We start from the raw sequence: 21,759 nt of genomic DNA, 5'->3' as shown, positions 1-21,759 counted from the left end.
AGTGGGAGGCCTTTGGGTGGGGATATGGTGGGGGAGGGCTGCAATGCTGGCTGCACCACTGCAGGTTTATATCACTTATGGTAAATAACCCAGAAGTTACATTGGTAGTTCTAGGAATTGCCAGAAGCTCTATGGTAAAATCAGATTTTCAGGTGATTCCTAGAGCTATCCTATGTCTCCTGTTTTTTTTTAGTGGAATTGATATGATGCCTCACAATGCTATGTTTTTTTCATTTTTCACCTGCCACTGAACGGCAGTAGGCAATGACAGTGGTGGGGGGAGGAATCCCTTCAACGGGGGTGGGGGGGACATTCAAAGTAGCTGCTTTCTCAACTAAATCAGAAAAGGTTTCTATGACTTTAAAAATGGAAACCGGCTAATACCCAGTTGGCCAAACTTTAGCAATCAACTCAATATGGTTTTTGTTACTTCTATGAAGCTATTAGCAAATGATGTTTATTTCTGTTTGATGAAAACCTTCACCTGCAGATTTCCACATATGTAACTGCTATTACGGGTACAGGAGCAGGCCAACTTCTTTCCCGGAACTTTTCCTATTGAACTCAGCTCTTGTTCACCTTACCATCTGGCAGAAGATTCTGATAATTATTTGCAGATTTAAAAAAAAATACTAGTTTTGTGCCCTACCTACTAAGTAGTTTTTGTCATGAGGGGCAAGAGTCAGTTTTGTGTAGTGGTTAAGAGTGTGTAACTCTAATCTGGAGAACTGGGTTTGATTCCTCACTCCTCCACTTGAAGCCAGCTGAGTGACCTTGGGTCAGTCACAGCTTCTAGGAGCTCTCTTTCACCAAGAAACTTGGGTAGATTGAGAGCTCAATAAACAAACAGCACATTATTTTGTGTTTCTAAAGATGTGTCTCTTGCAGTTGAAGTGTATGTAAATAAGTGTCTCTGCCTCATCAATAGCATATTTTTGGAAAAACCAGTCTCCACCATCCTTGAACCATTGGTACTCCAGAGTGTGGAATCAGCTCATTATAGATAAAATAACAGACAATTTATTGGCTAATTCCTCGACATCTAACTATTATGATAAATGGTGGTCTTTCTTAAATTTCATTGATGAAACTGAAACACTTCCTCTCAACCATCTATACCAAGATATATTGAAAGTCTAGCACTATGAACTAAACCAACTATACCAATATACTGTGACTTATTCTTGTGGTCTATGAACTACAAATTATAGTAAGCAAGTGTTTTAAATGTTTTTCTTCAAAACCTGCAAGCTTGTATAACCAATATATTTCTCCATGTATTTGCAATTTAATGTTTATTGTTATTGTTTCTGTTTATAATTAATAACAGTTGTTTATTTTAAAAAAAGAAAAAAGAAAATAAGTGTCTCTGCCACTAAAATATCATAAGAGAAGTTGCATTCAGAAAAGCTGGACTGCCCCAGTAAATAGATACAGTTGGATTGTATTGTGAACTATCCTGTAGAAATAGACTTCAACCTTTCAATTTTAAGAAAATCATAGATGCCTTTAAGCCATTCCCAATGCATGTTTTGTGAAACACACTTTGATTGTTGTAAATCAAAGCACTGCCAGATAGATTTAAAACTAAAGCTATTTTAAAAATTGCGGTTACAAAAACTGACATCACCTGCTTTAAATACAGAAACTACATGTGCTGTCAAGTTGCAGCCAACTTATGGTAACCCCATAAGGTTTCCAAGGCAAAAGGCTAATGGAAGTGATTTGCCATTGCCTGCTTCTGAAAGGCAGAGACTAACCCCTCTTTAATGAAGCCATATCGATTTAGAATAGACTATCAAGGAAAACCAAGCTGGGGCTACATCTGCTGTGCTAGTTTCTACTGAGAATAGAATGTATATGGCTTGAATGTATTTGTAGTTATCCATGTTTTATAATTTTTTTTTACACTGAACAGTGATGACATTCAAATGTGTACAAATGAAATAGGATGAAAAGCAGGCTAATGTAAAGTATCAGGGTAGTAAAGTTCAAACAAGCATTAGTTGTGCACAAGGGACATTAGGCGATTTGTATGTAATGGCATGGCTTCACTCATAGCTATTGAAAGGATTAAACAAGGTAACAATGTGAAGCTTGTTCTAAAGCATTATATGAATGATAAGTTATATCCCTGTCTTTTTTCCTTCTTTGTATGTTTGCACTCCCTAAAAGATCAGGAATAAAGTCTGGGAGTAATCCAGGGGTCCTCTTTGTCCCTGGCTGATGACGGAGAGGCTGTATTGGGGTGGTAATAGTACTGTGTTTGACCAGTTTGTGTCCTGGACACAACTAATTTCCAGTATCACAAATGCCTTAGTAATATCCAGGCTGGATACTGTAATACTATCAACATGGGTCTGCTTTTGAAGATAATTTGGATTCTTCAGTTGGTAGTGGTAACCAAAATACTAATAAAGTTTTACTACAATGAGCACACAAAAACAGTTTTATATCAACTGTACTGGCACACAGTTTGCTTTTGTTACTAATTCAAAATGCTAGTCTTGACATTTGAAGCCTTTTATAGTTTTGATACTGGGCATGGTGTTGCCTATATAAATACTTAGGTGACTGATGAAATCCATCTTTGTTTCTCAAGCTTTTAATAGTATATAAAATGTATTTATCTGATTTCACTGCTGTTCTTTCATTTCTGATGCTGCTCATTTTTGTATTGTATATTATTGCTATTTTATTGTTTGCATGTTGTGTTTATCTTACATATTTATTTTTATAAGGGGCCCTGAGCACCATATTCTGAAATACTGAAATACTTTTTCCTCAGTCTATTTATCTGTATTACATTAGACAAAGTGCCTGCTGAGGATAATATTTCACACTTCTTATATTCACTCAGTAATATTAATGGTATTATTGGCTTGTGGGTAACAGGAAGCTTATAGCTGACTCTAGATGTGGCGTACAGAATTAACTCAAAATATGCAGCTCAAAGAAATTTACCAAGGGATAAGAACAACAAAAAGAATGAGAGAGGATATTGTGAGTAAGCAGTTTCAAAATCCTCTGGAAATTGATGGAAAAAGAGTGTGAATAATGAAAGAGCTACCTACAGTAGTTCTGTTGGAAAGGAAGAAATATAGAGAATTGGTTCAGATGTTGAAGGAGCTGGACATCAGATAGAGATGGGAGATACCAGAGGGTTTGAGCTTTGAATTTCAAACAGTCAAGAAAATTATCAGGTTCAGTCATGAGATGGAGATGTTTTTTAGGGACAATGAAAAAGACTTACCAAAAAGATCCAGAATTTGATCATGGAATGCAAAATTATATCTTGGAATGTAAATGGACTGAATTCACCTTCTAAACGAAAAACTATTTTCCACTGGCTATCTAAACAGCGGTGTAATATAATTTGTCTACAGGAGACCCATATTAAGAAACAAGATGCGAAATATTTAAAAAATGAAAAATTGGGAAGGGAATTTGCAGCTACATCGAAGCAAAAAAAAAAGAGGAGTTGTTTTATATATTAAAGAGGAGCTGCAGCCTAAAACGATATTTAAAGATGTGGAAGGTAGATTTATAGCCGTGGAAATCATTTGGAATACAGAAAAGATCTTGCTTATTGGGATTTATGCACCTAATGGTGCTAAGGACAGCTTTTTAAAGGATCTACAGAAACAATTGGAGGGATTAACTTACTCACAAACAATTTTGACAGGTGTCTTCAACGGAGTCACGGATTTAGATATGGACAAAAAAACAAAAGGTGCCCACCAAAAAAGAGGACATTTGCCAAAATCCTTTTTTGAAATTAAAGATCAGGAGAACCTAGAAGATGTTTGGAGAAGGAACAATTTAAAAGCAAGGCAATATATGTATTATTCGCCAAGACACTTGACACTATCAAGAATTGATATGATCTGGGCCTCTAAGGACTTGGTTGTATGGACAAAAGATGTGGAGATAATGCCAAAAAGAGGCCCAGATCACAATCCATTTATGTGGAAGGTTGGGAAATACACCAAAAGAAGAGGATGGAGAATAAATGAGAGTTTGCGGCAGCAAGAGGGTAATTTAGAATTGTTACAAAAGGAGACCAAATTCTTTATACAGTACAATTTGAACAACACCGTTCCAACTTGCAAAGTTTGGGATACTTATAAAGCAGTTATTAGAAGAGTATTAATGGACTTGAATGCAAGGGATAAAAAGAAAAAAGAGGGAAAAAAGAAAGAAATTGTGGAAAATATAAGAAACAAGGAGGTACAATTGAAGAACAGACCAGGAAAAAAGAAACTATATCAAGAAATTAAAATCTTGCAAGAACAACTGAACACGATGGAGAACAAAGAGTTGGAATGGGAGTTGAAGAAATTAAATCAAAAGACATTTGAAGGGGCAAATAAACCTGGGAAATATTTAGCGTGGCAGTTGAAAAAGAAAAGAGAAAAAAAGGTGATAACTAAAATTCAAGAAAATTGAATGATATTGATGGATCAACCAGCGATTAGCAGAGCATTTTTTAAATTTTATGCAAAATTGTATCAAAGGAAAGAAGTAAATGTGGATGCTATTGAACTATATTTAGATAAAATTAAACTTCCATTGATATTGGAAAGATGGAAGGAAAAACTGAATGCGGAAATTACAGAGACAGAGATAAAAGAAGCTATTCAGCTTACTAAATTAGGCAAGGCACCAGGTCCAGATGGAATCATGGCCAAATTTCATAAATCATTAGCAAATGAATTGGTACCTTTTTTGAAGGTGGTAATGAATGAAATTCTAAGAGGGCAAAAGGTTCCAGAATCTTGGAATGAGGCCATTATATCATTGATACCAAAAGATGATCAGGACTTAGGCAATGTTAAAAACTACCGACCTATTTTGTTGTTGAACAATGACTATAAAATTTTTGCAAAAATTTTGGCGGAGAGATTAAAGGAGGGGCTTGTGGAATTTATTGCAGAAGAACAAGCAGGTTTCCTTCCAAATAGACAAATTAAAGATAACATGAGAACTGTCCTAAATGCGATAGAATATTATGATAAACACTATGAGAAAGAAGTTGGTTTCTTTTTTGTGGACGCAGAGAAAGCTTTTGACAATTTAAATTGGAGTTTTATGTTCGCCACAATGGAAAAACTGCAAATGGGAAAAGATTTTATTCAAGCGGTAAGAGCGATTTATAAAGACCAATGTGCAGCAATAGTAGTAAACAATGAGTTAACAAAAAAATTGGACATTAGAAAGGGTACAAGGCAAGGTTGCCCATTGTACCCGTTGTTGTTTATCTTGATTTTTGAAATGTTACTAATTCAGATTCGAGAAGATGATGCTATAAGAGGCATAAAGATTAAAGAGTTTTCCTACAAAGTTAGAGCTTTTGTGGATGACGTGATGGTTATTGTTGAAGATCCAATACAAAATATGTCAAAGCTGTTAGATAAAATAATGGAATTTGGAGACCTAGCTGGATTCTACGTGAATAAGAAAAAATCAAAGATACTATGTAAGAATATGACCAAACAAAAACAACAAGAACTGATGGAAATTGCAAAGTGTGAAGTAACACATAAAGTAAAATATTTAGGAATTGAGCTTACAGCAAAGAATATAGATTTGTTTAAGAATAATTATGAAAAGCTTTGGCAGCAGATTGATAGAGATTTAATCAAATGGAATAAATTAAATCTGTCATGGCTGGGAAGGATAGCGGCAGTTAAGATGAATGTGTTACCACGGATTATGTTTTTATTACAAACAATTCCAATTATCAGAGACAGTAAGCAATTTGAAAAGTGGCAGAGGAAGATTTCCGACTTTGTGTGGGCAGGCAAGAAACCTCGAGTGAAAATGAAAGTTTTGTGCGACGCCAAAGAAAGAGGTGGATTGCAATTACCGAATATTAGACTATACTATGAAGCAATTTGTTTGGTTTGGCTTAAAGATTGGATGACACTGGAGAACTGTAAGCTACTAACTTTGGAAGGCTACAAAAAATTGTTTGGATGGCATGCCTACTTGTGGCATGATAAATTGAAAGCTGACTCTATGTTTCTGCATCATTATGTTAGAAGAAGTCTTTTCACAATCTGGAAAAAGTATAAAAGTCATCTGGGCGAGGGTATCCCTTCGTGGGTGGTACCATTTGAAATTATAGATCCGTGAGTTGTTCATAATAGAGATCAATGTCTGTCTTATAAAAAGATTCTCATTCAGGAACAGAATATGATAAGAATCAAAACGGAAGAAGAGTTAAATTTTTGTTATGGATGGTTTCAATATAGGCAGATAAAGGATTTATATAATTCGGATCGTTCAAAGGATGGAATTAAATGGAAAGATTCAGAACTGGAAGAAGCTATACTACAAGAAAATAGGAAGAAAATTTCAAAAATTTATAAAATTCTTTTGAAGTGGTACACAGAAGACGAAACGGTCAAAGTCCAGATGGTGAAATGGGCTATAAATTGTCAAAGAGATATAACAATGGAGGCATGGGAGTATTTGTGGAAAAATGCATCGAAGATTTCGACTTGTACCAGCATTAAGGAAAACGTTTTTAAGATGATTTATAGGTGGTATTTGGCACCAAAGAAAATAGCTTATGGAAATGCCAAGATGTCTGATAAGTGCTGGAAATGTAAAAACCATGAAGGATCATTTTATCATATGTGGTGGACTTGTGAGGTTGCTAGGCAGTACTGGGGAGATATATTAGAAATGATAAATGAGATTCTGCAGATTTCAATAATAAAGAACCCAGAACTCCTGCTACTGAACTTAAATATGGAAGATGTTCCTAGGCAACATAGAACATTGTTATTTTACATGACAATAGTGGCAAGAACACTATATGCGCAGAAATGGAAAGTGCAAGAAATACCATCTATTGAAGAGTGGATACAAAAGTTGCTGTAACATGGCAGAAATGGACAAAATGACAAGAAGGCTGAGAGACCAGAATTCTGAGGAATTTTTTAAGGACTGGGGGAAATTGAAGGAGTATTTGGAGGAAAAGTGGGACGTAAAAGGGAAATTATGGCAATTTGAAAGCTACTAATTGGGGAAACTGTTAGGGATAGGGATCTTTACTAGTTAAAGTGAAGTTTTAATTATTGTTAAGGTTAATGTTTTAAATGGATTTGATTTTAATGGATATTACTTAGTTTATTAAGGGATTAGGAGACAATAACTTATAGAGTGAATACATAAGTAAATTATAGAATAAGATATGGGTTGGAAAGCTGTTGGAAGTCTTTGAAAAGGGAGGGAGGGAGGGAAAGGGTGGGGGAAAATTGTTATTTAGGTTTTTAATTGGAAATTATATTTGTAATTTGTACTCACCTAATAATTTTTTTTTAAAGGAAGCCTATAGCTGACATTCTACATTTGACATACACACATTAGCTCAAATGCATTTTGTATAATGGTGTAATATTTCTTATCTATATAGTTTGGATTTTATTTCTACTTGTTGATATTGGGTTTTTAAATATTTGTACTGAGGTTTTAAATTTAGGCCTCTGAAGAAAGAAGGATTGGGGCAGGATGGTTGAATGGAGTGTGATCTGATTGGACTGTAGCTGTACCCTAGGTGATGAGGTGAACTGCAGTTTTTAGTCAGTGTACTGAGAGAAAATATTCATTCTAGTTTAGTCAGGCAAACTGTGTGGAGCCCAACATACTCTGTATCTGTGTGCTTCTGAGAGACAGGAGACTCTCACCTGTAGGATATATAACAGACATCTTTGGAATTACAGTGCCTACATGATATAGTAAGGAAACAGACTGAAAAAGCCAGAAGGATACCAAGGGGTAATTGCTCCAAGACAGGCCCAAACAAAACAGCAATAGAACACCAGTGGTGGTCCCATAAAGCTCTCAGCTCAAACCAGTTCAACACATCATCAACTACTTGAAACCGATGCTGGACAATAATACTCTTCTCTCAAAAGCATTGGGAGGCAAACTTTTTCTTGCCCACAGACAACCCCCTAACCATAAACAACTTGTCACACATAATAATGTACTTCCCAACACTGACACAGACTCTGGGACCAGAGCCTGCAAGATGCCATCTCTGTCCCTATATTTACTTGGACACCATGATCACTGGACCTAACAACACTAGTTATATCATTTCAGGATCATTCACTTGTTCATCTTAGAATCATAGAATCAAAGGGTTGGAAGGGACCTCTAGGGTTATCTACACAATGCAGGAAATTTACAATCACCCTCCCCCCCAACTGCCCCAATGACCCCTGGTCCACGCCCAGAAGATGGCAAAACACCTCCAGGATCCCTAGCCAAACTGGCGTGTGTAAAATTCCTACCTGACCCCAAGGTAGGGGTGTGTGCTTTGGGAATCCGATTCAGGTAAAATACCTGAATCGGACCCAATTCGGAAAGCTCCAGGATTTCTGAATTGGGGTCAGCATGCTGTACTCAATTCAAAAGTCCCGAAGCAAAGTTTCCTGAAGCATTCTTAGTCATAGTCATAGAATCATAGAGTTGGAAGGGGCCATACAGACCATCTAGTCCAACCCCCTGCCCAGTGCAGGATCAGCCTAAAGCATCTCTGACAAGTATTCATCCAGCCTCTTCTTGAAAACTGCCAGTGAGGGGGAGCTCACCACCTACCTAGGCAACTGATTCCACTTTTGAACTACTCTGACCGTGAAAGGGTTTTTCCTAATATCCAGCCGGTACCTTTGTGCATGTAATTTAAGCCCATTGCTTCGGGTCCTACCCTCTGCTGCCAACTGGAACAGCTCCTTACCCTCCTCCAAATGACAGCCTTTCAAATATTTAAAGAGAGCAATCATGTCCCCCCTCAACCTCCTCTTCTCCAAACTAAACATTCCCAAGGCCCTCAGCCTTACCTCGTAGGGCTCAGTCTCCAGACCCCTGATCATCCCCGTCGCTCTCCTCTGCACCCTCTCGATTTTGGCCACATCCTTTTTGAAGTGAGGCCTCTAGAACTGTACACAATACTCCAGGTGCAGCCTGACCAAGGCAGTATAGAGAGGGGCTATGACTTCCTGCGATGTCGACGCTATGACCACTTTGATACAACCCAAGATTGAATTAGCCTTTTTTGCCACCGCATCACACTGACTGCTCATATTTAGTTTACAGTCCACTCTTACCCCAAGATCCCTTTCACATAGACTACTGCCCAGAAGTGTATCCCCCATCCAGTATTTGTGCTTCCCATTTTTGTGGCCCAGATGTAATACTGTGCATTTGTCTTTGTTGAATTGCATCCTATTCACAGCTGCCCACTTCTCCAGAGTATTCAGGTCTTGTTGAATTTTAATTCTGTCTTCTTGGGTGTTTGCTACTCCTCCAAATTTGGTATCATCAGCAAATTTAATGAGCAGCCCTTCCACTCCTTCATCCAGATTATTGATAAAAATATTGAAAAGTACCGTGCCCAAAACCAAGCCCTGCGGCACCCCACTGGACACCTCCCTCCAATCTAATGAAATGCTGTTGACCACCACTCTTTGAGTGGACTTCCGGTTTGGGATACATTAAGGTCTAATGCAGCTCTAAGAGCTGAGCTGTCCGTGCCGCTGTTTTGGAGGCTGGAGGGGCGCAAACTGCCTGCAGCCACCTGTTCTCAGGCGGAGAACAGGCGAGAACGCTCGAGAACCTGAGGGTGCATTGATCTCGGGTGAGGGGGGGCTCTACACAACGAACTCCCACCCACCCTTGAGGTCCCACCCGAAGAAAGGTTGATAAAATCTCTGCAGTGGCTCTGGAGTCAAATTTTGGCATAAGACCTACATGCCCAAGCTTCAATCAAACAGCAAATGGGCTGGATTCGATCAGATAACAGAAGCAGCGATTACAACCCAAGGAAAACGCTGAAGGAGGTAAAGATCGCTATCTCTCAATATGGGACAGATTTTAAAAAGAAATAAGAGGCAAACGTGGATTTAAGAACTGCAACAGATTAGCTATATAAGGGGAAGATTCCGGCAAGAAAAAATGTGAAAAAGTAAATTTGCAAGGAGAAGCTAGTGCGGAAATTGGATTATTGTTTACATACCTGTGGCTGGGAAGAGATAATAGACTGTGAGAAAGCTTAAAAATCACGAGAACTGCTGTGCAACGTAGAGGAACAGGAAGTGCGTCAGAACCATAAAGAGACAGAAGAGATGGGCTCTTCTCTTAAACGTGTCAGAGCTGTGGCTAGATAATGTCCTTACTCCAGACTATCTTCTGCAATCAGACAACAGTCCATTGTTTCCAAAAGGTTTTTACTGAAGAATTGGTTCATTATAGTCCACTGGCATGAGGCGTGCACGCTGTTATTGTAAGAGAATTCTGCCAGGGGGAGCAAATCGACCCAATTATCTTGTTGGAAATTGATATAGCAGCGAAGAAACTGTTCTAGGATTTGATTAGTTTTTTCGGACTGCCCGTCGGTTTGCGGATGATGGCTTGAACTTAAACCTTGTTCAATATCTAGCATTTGTAAAAGCTCCCGCCAAAAGTTGGCAACAAACTGTCCGCCGCGATCCGAGATCACCTTAGACGGAAAAGAATGTAATTTTACAACGTGTTTCAGAAAAATATCCGCCAGTTTTCTAGCTGAAGGTATAGTGGTGCAAGGTATAAAGTGTGCTTGCTTGGAGAATAAATCCACTACGACCAGAATACAGTTGTGACCTTTGGAGGGGGGTAAATCAGTGATAAAGTCCATGGATATTACTTCCCATGGTCTGCTTGGTGTTTCTAGCGGTTGTAATAATCCGGGAGGTTTGCCATTGCGTGATTTGGCACTGAGGCAAATGGGACAGGATGCTACATATTGGGAAATGTCCTTACGCATGTCTGGCCACCAAAATTGGCGTTGTACTAAATGAAGCGTTTTTAAGTACCCATAGTGTCCTGCTGTAGGGGCATCGTGACAGCGCTGCAAGACTTCTTTTCTTAAACTGTCGGGAACATAAAAGCCCCCCAAAGCCATTCTCCTTGTTTCGATTGTTGCAGTTTGTCTTTGGGCACCTTTCCCCCCTCCTTTTCCACTTCAGCTTTCAGCTTTAACCTCCATCCCTGATCGGGTTGAGGGGGATGGGCAGTGCGACTGCGCGTTGTTACCACACCCCCTAATTGCGTAGGGGAAAAGACGGTGTCTATAGTCTCCTCCCTTTTGCTTTTGTGTTGGGGCATGCGCGATAGGGCATCAGCAAGAAAGTTTGTTTTGCCCGGCAAAAAGTTTAAAGTGAAATTGAATTTGGAAAAGTATTCTGCCCAGCGCAGCTGTTTAGCATTTAGCCTCCGAGGGCTGCGGAGGGCTTCTAAATTCTTATGGTCCGTCCAAACCTCGAATGGATGACGGGCTCCCTCTAACCAATGCCTCCAGGTAGTGAGGGCTGCCTTTACAGCAAAAGCCTCCTTTTCCCACACGTTCCAATTTCTCTCCGCTTCAGAAAACTTTCGGGATAGGAAGGCACAGGGCTTGAGTTTTCCATCCTCCCCCTTTTGCAAAAGTACGCCCCCAATCGCGGTGTCGCTGGCATCGACTTGCACTACAAAGGGGCGATTTTCATCGGGGTGTTGGAGGGCGGGTTCGGAAACAAACTGCATTTTGAGGAGATCGAATGCCTCTTGGCATTCTCGTGTCCAGGGCAATTTGGCACTCGGCTTTTTGGCATTGTCCCCCTTGTCTTTTAACAGTTCGGTTAGGGGGAGTGTAAGTTGAGCAAAGTTTGCAATGAATTCTCTATAGAAGTTGGCGAAACCTAAAAAGGATTGTAGTTCCTTGCGAGTAACAGGAGTTTGCCAACTTTGGATTGCTTGTACTTTGCCCGGATCCATTTTTAAACCATCTTTGGAGATGCAGTAGCCCAAATAAGTGAGTTCTGTTTGGTGAAATTCACATTTAGATAGTTTGATGGGCAGTTTGTTACACATTAGTGTGGTCAGAACTAGGGGTGTGCAAGCCAAAAATTTTTGGCTATAGCCGAAAGTAGAAAGCCGAAAGAAAATTCTCTATCGTTAAAGCTGAAAGCCGAAACAAGAATCTCTTTCGGGATTCGGGATTCGGGATTCTTTCGGCATTATTTCGGCATTCTTTCGGCTTTTTTCTATGGGAAAATGCCTCCGTCTTCCAGGACGCCTGGAGGAGGCATTTTCCCACCGAATAAGCCCAAAATTGGTGGGGACCTTCCTCTAACCCTTCTCTAACAACCACCCAAGTTTCAGACAGATTGGACTTTGGGGGGCCATGTTATGGCCCCCCAAAGCAGGTCCCCCCATCCTCCCATAAAGGAGCATCTTCTTCATTATTTCCTATGGGGAAAAAATGAAGAAGCAGGCTTCCTTTGCCAGGGGTGGCATTTTGCATGCAAAATGCCCCCTTACCCTCAGGGGCCCTTCTCCCACCCCTCCTCCCACCCCCCACCAAGGCTCAGCCTGCTCCCACTTGGGGGGGCCATTTCATGGCCTCCCCAAGTAGGTGCTCTAATCTCTACCACTGACAGCTGGGGGAGGCTTGTGTTGCCAGGGGTGGCATTTTGCATGCAAAATGCCCCCCAACCCTCTGGGGCCCTTCTCCCACCCCTCCTCCCACCCCCCACCAAGGCTCAGCCTGCTCCCACTTGGGGGGGCCATTTCATGGCCTCCCCAAGTAGGTGCTCTAATCTCTACCACTGACAGCTGGGGGAGGCTTGTGTTGCCAGGGGTGGCATTTTGCATGCAAAATGCCCCCCAGCCCTCTGGGGCCCTTCTCCCACCCTTCCTCCCACCCCACACCAAGGCTCAGACTGCTCCCACTTGGGGGGGCCATTTCATGGCCTCCCCAAGTAGGTCCTCTCAGCCCCTAAAGTCCACCCCTTACAGCCCCACACAAACCCAATTCCCCCCCAGCTGCCGCACACAGACCCAAATCCCCACATTAGCCCCTCACAGACCCAAATCCACCCCCACCTGCCCCACACCCATAACCCCAGGAACAGGCTGGCAAAGGCCAGCCCTCTCCCTTTGTTCCCTATGCTGGGAACTTCTAAACTCTCTTTCCCTGGGCAATTCTGCACAGCCCAGGGGTGCCACAATGGTGGGCACACTTCTGAGTGCCAGCTGGTCCCTGTGAAAGAACACCTGAACCACAGACACCCTCCCTCAAATTCCCCCACCACCTACAGAGATAGCTGGCCAGCCAGCCCCATTGTTCCCTATGATGGGAACCAACTGCACAACAAAGAATAAAACAAGAACAACACAAAATAAAGTTTTTAAAAAATTATTTTCTCCCTTCCAAAGTACAAGTAGGCAAAGCATTATGACACATTACACCAGCAGTCCCCCACACAGAAAAATAACACAACTCACTTAACATCAGAGAATCACAAAGCACGATTCCTGTCAAAAACACTTTATTTCTTGAACAGCTTTAGGTTACACAGCAGGGGGGAACACCAAAGGGCTTGGCAGCAGTATCTTACACAAAAATAACACAACTCACTTAACATCAGAGAATCACAAAAGCACAATTCCTGTCAAAAACACTTTATTTCTTGAACAGCTTTAGGCTACACAGCAGGGGGGGGACACACCAAAGGGCATGGAAGCAGTATCTTACACAAAAATAACACAACTCACTTCACATTAAAGAATCACCCGAAAAAATTGCTGTCAAAAGCACTTTATTTCTGTAACTGCTTTAGGTTACACAGTAGGAAGGCACCACAGAGCAGGAAAGCAGTGTACTACACAAAAATAACACAACTCACTTCACATCAGAGAATCACACAAACACAATTGCTGTCAAAAACGGTGAAGTGGGTTGTATTATTTTTTGTAGTACATTGCTATCATGCCCTTTTGTGCCCTCCTACTGTGTAACCTAAAGCTGTTCAAGAAATAAAGTGTTTTTGCCAGGAATTGTGTTTTTGTGATTCTCTGATGTTAAGTGAGTTGTGTTATTTTTGTGTAAGATACTGCTTCCATGCCCTTTGGTGTTCCCCCCCTGCTGTGTAGCCTAAAGCTGTTCAAGAAATAAAGTGTTTTTGACAGGAATTGTGCTTTTGTGATTCTCTGATGTTAAGTGAGTTGTGTTATTTTTGTGTAAGATACTGCTGCCATGCCCTTTGGTGTTCCCCCCCTGCTGTGTAGCCTAAAGCTGTTCAAGAAATAAAGTGTTTTTGACAGGAATCGTGCTTTGTGATTCTCTGATGTTAAGTGAGTTGTGTTATTTTTCTGTGTGGGGGACTGCTGGTGTTATGTGTCATAATGCTTTGCCTACTTGTACTTTGGAAGGGAGAAAATAATTTTTAAAAAACTTTATTTTGTGTTGTTCTTGTTTTATTCTTTGTTGTGCAGTTGGTTCCCATCATAGGGAACAATGGGGCTGGCTGGCCAGCCATCTCTGTAGGTGGTGGGGGAATTTGAGGGAGGGTGTCTGTGGTTCAGGTGCTCTTTCACAGGGACCAGCTGGCACTCAGAAGTGTGCCCACCATTGTGGCACCCCTGGGCTGTGCAGAATTGCCCAGGGAAAGAGAGTTTAGAAGTTCCCAGCATAGGGAACAAAGGGAGAGGGCTGGCCTTTGCCAGCCTGTTCCTGGGGTTATGGGTGTGGGGCAGGTGGGGGTGGATTTGGGTCTGTGAGGGGCTAATGTGGGGATTTGGGTCTGTGTGTGGCAGCTGGGGGGAATTGGGTTTGTGTGGAGCTGTAAGGGGTGGAATTTAGGGGCTGAGAGGACCTACTTGGGGAGGCCATGAAATGGCCCCCCCAAGTGGGAGCAGGCTGAGCCTTGGTGGGGGGTGGGAGGAGGGGTGGGAGAAGGGCCCCTGAGGGTAAGGGGGCATTTTGCATGCAAAATGCCACCCCTGGCAAAGGAAGCCTGCTTCTTCATTTTTTCCCCATAGGAAATAATGAAGAAGATGCTCCTTTATGGGAGGATGGGGGGACCTGCTTTGGGGGGCCATAACATGGCCCCCCAAAGTCCAATCTGTCTGAAACTTGGGTGGTTGTTAGAGAAGGGTTAGAGGAAGGTCCCCACCAATTTTGGGCTTATTCGGTGGGAAGATGCCTCCCCCAGACGTCCGGGAAGACGGAGGCATTTTCCCATTGAAAAGCCGAATGAAAGACGAAAGAATCCCGAAACGTTTCGGCTTTTTTCTTTCGGCTACCCGAAACGTTTCGGGATTCCCCGAAACGTTTCGGCATTCCCTGAAAGAAGCCGAAACACTTTTGTTTCGGCATTCTTTCGGCATTCTGAATGCCGAAACGCACATCCCTAGTCAGAACCTTTTTTACAAGATCTACGTGTTCTTCCTCAGATTCTGAATATATTAAGACATCATCTAGGTAAACCACCACTCCTTTGTACAAAAATTCATGTAATACTTCATTAATCATGGACATGAAAACTGATGGGGCCCCAGATAAACCGAATGGCATAACTAAATATTCAAACTGGCCGAGGGGCGTGTTAAAGGCGGTTTTCCATTCATCCCCTGCTTTGATACGAACGTGGAAGTAGGCATCCTTTAAGTCTAATTTTGTAAAGATCTTACCATGAGCCACGACGTTGAGAAGGTCTTTGATGAGCGGGATGGGGTATGCGTTGCTGGATGACACAGCGTTAAGTCCTCGAAAATCAGTGCACAGTCTTAAGCCCCCATCCTTCTTTTTGACGAAGAGCACTGGCGCAGCGTGCAGGCTGTTCGCAGGTCGTATAAATCCTCTTTGAAGATTAGTGTCAATGAATTTGCGGAGTTCTTCTCTTTTGTTGGGGCTCATGGGATATAGGCGGCCTTTAGGCAGCGAGGCGCCCAGTAAAATTTCTACAGCACAGTCTGTCCTCCTATGTGGAGGTAGAGTATTGGCCTCTTCCTCTGTGAAGGCTTGGATGTAGGCTCTATATTGTTTGGGTATTTGATTAATTTCTTCCTGGGTGAGGAGGGCTGATTTGTTGTGGGTAGGATTGGTACCCCAATTTTTATCCCAACGGTGACTTTTGCAGGCGTCATGGCTGAACGTGATGCTTCCTTCTGTCCAGTTTATATAGGGGTTGTGGTCGCACAACCACCGGCTTCCCAGGATCAAGGGGTATTTGGCAGTGGCACTAATGACGAACGATCTTACTTCCCAGTGATGTCCCATGCCGGTTACGACCGGAGTGGTTTCAGTAGTGACTGGGTTCATATTAGTGCCATCCATTTGCTCAAAAATAACGGGCATTTCCAATTCTTGTACAGGAAGCACTAATCCATTCACCAAGGCTGGTGCAATAATGTCTCTTGAGCAGCCCGAATCTATCAGAGCTTGCACGCGGATGTGCATTTTTCTATCTGGATTAACTAGTATGACCGGTATGAAAAGTATGGACCCTGGAGGTCTGTTCAAAGCAGGAACGGACTGAGGTTTGATCTGCCGTTTGGGTCCTTTTACGACAGATCCATTTCGTTTCCCAAAGCGGGACTTTCTGGATTCTCCTCCCTGGTTAGAGCTGTTGAATCATATTCCATAACTTCTTCCAACTCTAACCCTCTCTCAGGGAGGTTCTTCCGAGGAGCTCCTCTGCCCCTCGCTGATCTGGGAGCTGGTGTTGGGCATGGTGGTGCTGAGTAGGTTGCGGGGGCTGGACGCCTTAGTTGGAGCGGAGGTCTTTGCACAGGCCGGTACGGACATTGCGCTGCAAAGTGGCCGCTTTGACCACACTGCAAGCACAAACCTTGTTGCCATCTAGCATCTCTCGCTCCACGAGTAGCGTATCCAGCCCCTCGGCCCCCTCGAACGAGAACTGAGGAGCGCCTTTGGCCCGCGGGTTGTTGATGTTGTTCCACTAAACGAACTTCTAGCATGCGATTTTCAACTTCGCAAGTTAACTGGATCCATCCTAACAGCGTAGGAGGGTTATCTTGCATGAGAGCTCTGTCCAACAATTTAGGATTCAATCCCTGTTTGAATAAAATGATTTTGGTGGATTCCTCACACCTTGGGCATTTGGCAGCGAGCTGTCGGAATTTTGTAACATAGTCTCTAGCCGACATGCTGCCTTGCCTAATAGACTGCAATTCAGTCCGGGCCCTAGTTTCTTCTAGGGGATCTTCATATTGGGCTCGGAGCGCGTCCACTAGCCCTTGAAGTGTATTCAACTCGGGGGCACCAATATCATAAAGTCCTACATACCAGTCAGCCGCTTTGCCTTGAAGTCTCGATCCCAGGTGTTCGATTTGACTGGCTTCACTTCCAAATAGATGTCCCCATCGATTGAAAAACTGTACTGCTTGGACAAGGAAAAATCCCAGTTTGGAAGGATCTCCATCAAACGTAGCTTCCAGCTTAACCCAACCCATGGGAAGTTCTTGCCTGGGAGCTGGTGCTGGCATCGGGTAGACGTCGAGCGGGGCGAGTTGTAAAGGAGGCTGTCACGGTGTTGGCGGTAGGTGCGGCGGAGGTTGCTGGGGATAAGGTTGAGGTTGTTGTGGGGGAGGCCCTCCCGGGATCGGCTGGGGAGGCCCTCCAGGTACGGGTTGTAGCGGCGCTGGCTGTAAGGGTGCTGGCTGCACCGGCGGTGGGCCTCGAGGCATCGGTAATCTGGGCGCTGGTAAAAGAGGAGCGGGAATCGGCCCTTGGGGTGCCGGTTGAAACGGGGATGGGTGAGGAGAGATAGGTTGGAGAGGCACCATGGCCCCCCGCGGCCCCGGCGTTTGGTGTGGCCTGGGAGTAGTACCTCTTCCAATTCTGCTCGTCCCGGGGATGACTCGCGGTGTATCACCTCTCAGGAGGCTTGGTGGCTGATTCGCTTGGGTCGTGGGTGGAGGCACTATAGGGGAAGTGGGCCTCAGTGGTGGTCCTGGTTCCCCACCTCCTCCTCCGGTTCCACTGTCAGCGGGAATGATTGGACGATCGGGAGGGGGGTCTTCTGGACTCGGTTCTCCACCTCCTCCGCTGGCTCCGTTGTCATCTGGTATGATCGGCTGTTTGGGACGGGGTTCTTCTGGACACGGGTCTTCAGGACAAGGTCTTTCCCCGGTTACAGAGTCAGAATCCCCCGTTTCCGATGGCTGTTGCGGCCACGGTTGGATAGGGCCCTCCGGACGGGGCAAAAGATTTTGTAGGTTTGACAAACTTTGGCTGATGTCTGGTAGACCAGCTGGCGGTTCACGTCCACCATCCCCCACCACGAGTACAGACAGCAGGTGGACTGCGTGAGCTAAGCTTTCTTCCATGCTTGCTAGTCTGGTCTCCAAGACTGGATTTTCCTCCTCCTGTTCTGTATACCCAGTAGCCTGCGAGGTCAGCACATTTTCGGCATGTGGTCTCGTGGCTTTCGTCTGTTGCCAAGGCAAGGTTACTTCTACTTCTTGTTCTTCTTGAGACCTTGCAGCTAAGATCCCTTTCGCCAACCCAGTGATTGCCGATATACCAGAGTCAATCGCAATCGTTCTGCTTTGAAGCTGCACCCACTGGTGCTCACTTACTTCTTGTTGCCCCGACCATGGGGTGACCTCCGAATAATCCCAGCTTAGGGCGCCACTGCAGGACGTCTCCCACTCCATTTGTTCGGTCGTCCTGTTCCAGTAGAGCCATGGTTGGCTGCTGGCATGCTCGGGTATTGACTCCAAACTGCACCGACTATCCACCTGTGTTTGCGTGAACATCGTACTGGCCCTCCGTTCCCTCGTCTCCCTTGGTCTCGCGCCCCACTGCGTTGGAGTGGGTACAGAAAACAGTGGTTCAGCTGTAGCTCTGGGCCGGGTATCTGCACTGCTGGGAGCGAGCCTGTAGAGCGTAGTAACAGAGGAGCTGTTTCCCCTTGGTACAGGTCCTTGAGGTTCCAATCCTTGGGAGCCAGGGGAGACATACGGGTCAAACAAAGGATCCCTGAGCGGGACAGCTTTGGAGTCCGTTTGATCCGGCTTAGGCATTGGAAAAGATGATTGGTAACAAAATGTCAGAGCTGTGGCTAGATAATGTCCTTACTCCAGACTACCTTCCGCAATCAGACAACAGTCCATTGTTTCCAAAAGGTTTTTACTGAAGAATTGGTTCATTATAGTCCACTGGCCTGAATACAATATTCAGGATGGTACATATGCATTGTTACCAATGACAGGCAGAGCATGAGGTACAAAGTAACAGATCCCAGCAGGCCCAACCTCCCCCCATAGTTCTCAAAACAATCCCTTTGAAGCTAGGAAAGCGAAAGTCCTTCAAGGCCGGTTCTTGGTGGAACAGCAGTAGCCAAAACAATCCTTCTCTGTGAGATAGCTGCCTGGGAACCTTGGCACCTGTGAAGAAAGCACTTAAACACTGAAAGGATTAAAAACGGAGTCGGTTAGGCAAAGACATACATGAACGCATTCTGAACCTGACAAAACGAAGTAGGGCGACGCCATTTTGAAAGAGGACAACTGGTGACTTCAATGAAAACGGAAGTAGGCCATCTTTAAAGAAGGTAAGGGCGAACACTTCAGTATAAAACCATAGAGAAAAAACGCCCGACATTTTGGACAGTTTAAAACAGCATTTGAGAAAAATAAACTGGATTTGGACTTTTAAAAATAAAAGAAAGTAAAAAAGTAGTGTCATGGATTTAAGGAAAAGGGCAGACTCGTGGGAGCGAAGCAGAGCTAGTCCCACGATGTCGAAGAAAGAGTGGCAAGCTACGATGGAAAATCTTGATAAAAAAGTTTCAGAGGGAAATAAAGAGCTTAAGGACATGATGCTAGAGATGGCGAAAGAATTAAAAGACTTTAAAGAGACCCTTAAATTGGAGATGGCAGAACTGACAAAAGGCATGGATAAAATACAAAATGACCTACAAGTTACACAGCAGAGAGTCAACGCTGTAGAGGAAACGGTGGAAACTTTAGCAGATGTGCAAAAGACTGAAATGAGGGGGATGAGAGACAGAATGGCCGTTGCAGAAAGTAAACAGATGGAAAAACAACTCAGATTTCGGTCCCAGAAGTAGAGGGAAAATCAGCCCAAGAACAGATTACAGAAATTTTGGCAGAATACCTGGGGAAAGAAGAGGAAGAAATTGCAGCTTTCTTGGATGTGGTGTATAGAATTAATTCCAGATTTGCAGCTCAGAAGAAGTTACCAAGGGATATGATTGTTCAATTTACGACTAGAAGCACAAGAGAATTAATTGTGAGCAAACAATTTCAAGATCCATTAGAAGTCAATGGAAAAGTGGTGAGAATCATGAAAGAGTTGTCCAGATCGGTGTTGTTCGAGCGGAAGAAGTATAGAGAACTGGTTCAGATGCTAAAGGAGCAGAAAACCAGATACAGATGGGAAATACCAGAAGGACTGACATTTGAGTTTGTTGGAGTTAGAAAGAGCGTCAGATCTGGACATGAGATGGAGACTTTTATTAGGGAAAATGAAAAGGACTTACCAAAAACTATAAGAAAGTGATCATGGAGTGTAAAGTTATATCTTGGAATGTTAATGGACTAAATTCACCTTGTATTGTCGAAGGCTTTCACGGCCGGAGAACGACGGTTGTTGTGGGTTTTCCGGGCTGTATTGCCGGAATTGCCGGGTTTTCCGGGCTGTATTGCAAGACTGAAGCACAGCCACCTAGACTATATGGACTCCCCAAAATACATAAGGATTCAGTCCCACTGCGACCCATTGTGAGTGCCATTGGTTCACCGACATATGAATTAGCTAGACATCTGGCAGATCTCCTGCAGGACCACATCGGGAAAACCTCGTCTTACATCAAAGATTCAGCAGATTTCATCAACAAAATCAGTTCTCTGAAACTCAATCCACAAGACATACTTGTCAGTTTTGATGTTGTATCCCTGTTTACCAAGGTTCCAGTAAAAGACACTATTGCACTTATTAATCAGATTTTCCCAGAAGATGTAACAGCCTTATTCCACCATTGTCTGACAACCAGTTACTTCCAATGGGACAACAAATTCTATGAACAGATGGATGGGGTGGCCATGGGGAGCCCACTCAGCCCAGTTATAGCAAACTTCTACATGGAACATTTTGAAAAAACAGCTCTAGAATCAGCACCCCACAAACCTAGTGTATGGTTCCGGTTTGTGGATGATACATTTATCATTTGGAGCCATGGGGAGGAAGAATTGATGGGGTTTTTGAATCATCTCAACAACATCCACCTGAACATACAATTCACAATGGAGAAAGAAATCGAGGGAAAACTCCCATTCCTGGATACCTTGGTCATCCGCAAAGCAAACTTTCAGTTAGGTCACAAGGTCTACAGGAAACCAACTCACACTGATCGGTACTTACACAAAAACTCCAATCACCACCCCCGACAGAAAAGAGGCATAACGAAAACATTAGTGGATCGTGCAAGACGGATATGTGAGCCGCACTTTCTCAATGAGGAAATTAATCATCTAAACCACGCACTTCAGGCAAATGGCTACTCCAGAAATGAAATCCGAAGAGCAATCAAACCCAGGATGAATCAAACAACCAAGGAAAAACAGTCTCCTACAGGAAAAGTGTTTTTGCCATATATCAAAGCAATTACTGATCAGATGGGAAAGCTTATGAAAAAGCATAACCTTCAAGCAGTGTTCAGACCCACCCGAAAAATACAACAGATGCTACGATCAGCAAAAGACAGTAGAGACCCCCTCACCTCTGCAGGAGTATACCGTATACCCTGCAGCTGTGGACAAGTTTACATCGGGACCACAAAGCGTAGCATCCAGACAAGAATAAAAGAACATGAAAGACACTGCAGACTTGGACAACCTGAAAAATCAGCAGTGGCTGAACATAGCCTAACGCAAACAGGGCACAGTATCTTA

The sequence above is a fragment of the Eublepharis macularius genome, chromosome 8 (assembly GCF_028583425.1).
Source record: "Eublepharis macularius isolate TG4126 chromosome 8, MPM_Emac_v1.0, whole genome shotgun sequence".
Taxonomy (NCBI): Eukaryota; Metazoa; Chordata; class Lepidosauria; order Squamata; family Eublepharidae; genus Eublepharis; species Eublepharis macularius.
The sequence above is the reverse complement of the archived record's forward strand: the minus strand, read 5'-3'. Positions refer to the sequence as shown.